The following is an 864-nucleotide window of genomic DNA, read 5'->3' as shown; positions in this document are numbered from 1 at the left end:
CACACTAGCCCCGTACCTCGGGACGAAGAGCCATGGTGCTCGGCTTCAGTTTCGTTTTCCCATCGGTGTCTCCAGCCCGAATTTGGACGCTCGTAGCTCGGGCAGGGGAGGTCCCAAACTTGACATCCAGAGGCCTCTGCACTCTCCCCAAACAACCAGCGCAGGCAGCACGCACTAGCCCCGTGCCTCGGGACGAAGAGCCACGGTGCTCGGCTTCAGTTTCGTTTTCCCATCGGCGGCTCCAGCCCGAATTTGGACACTCGTAGCATGGGCAGGGGAGGTCCCAGCTGCCCCAAACTTGACACCCAGAGGCCTCAGCCCTCTCCCCAAAGAACCAGCATGGGCAGGTCATGCTAGCCCCGCGCCTCGGGACAAAGAACCACGGTGCTCGGATTTAGTTTCGTTTTCCCATCGGCAGCTCCATCCCGACTTTGGACGCTCGTAGCTCGGGCAAGGGAGGTCCCACCCTGGGCAGGTCCCAGCCTCCCCAAACTTGACAGCCAGAGGCCTCTGCCCTCTCCCCAAAGAACCAGCATGGTCAGGGCCCGTCAGCTCCCAGCCAGGGGATGTTATTTCCCCCCGAGGCGAACTCCGCTCCGTGCCTTAATGAGAGCCACTGACGCAGGGAGTATTCAATTAAATAAATAAATGACTCCCTCCCACCCACTGCACACTCTCCCTTGACCCCACAGCAACTTCTGCTCCACCCCGCTCGGGACACTAACCTGGCACACCAGTGGGGCTTGGGCACCCACACTTAAGCCCACTCCAACCCAGATTAAAAACCTTCTGCCTCGTGGGCCAGTCGCGCTGGCCCCTGGTAAAATCGAAAGTTGGGCCATTTTAACGCCTGATGCCCATGGT

Source organism: Neoarius graeffei, chromosome 18 (assembly GCF_027579695.1).
Source record: "Neoarius graeffei isolate fNeoGra1 chromosome 18, fNeoGra1.pri, whole genome shotgun sequence".
Classification (NCBI taxonomy): domain Eukaryota; kingdom Metazoa; phylum Chordata; class Actinopteri; order Siluriformes; family Ariidae; genus Neoarius; species Neoarius graeffei.
Note: the sequence above shows the minus strand (reverse complement) of the source record.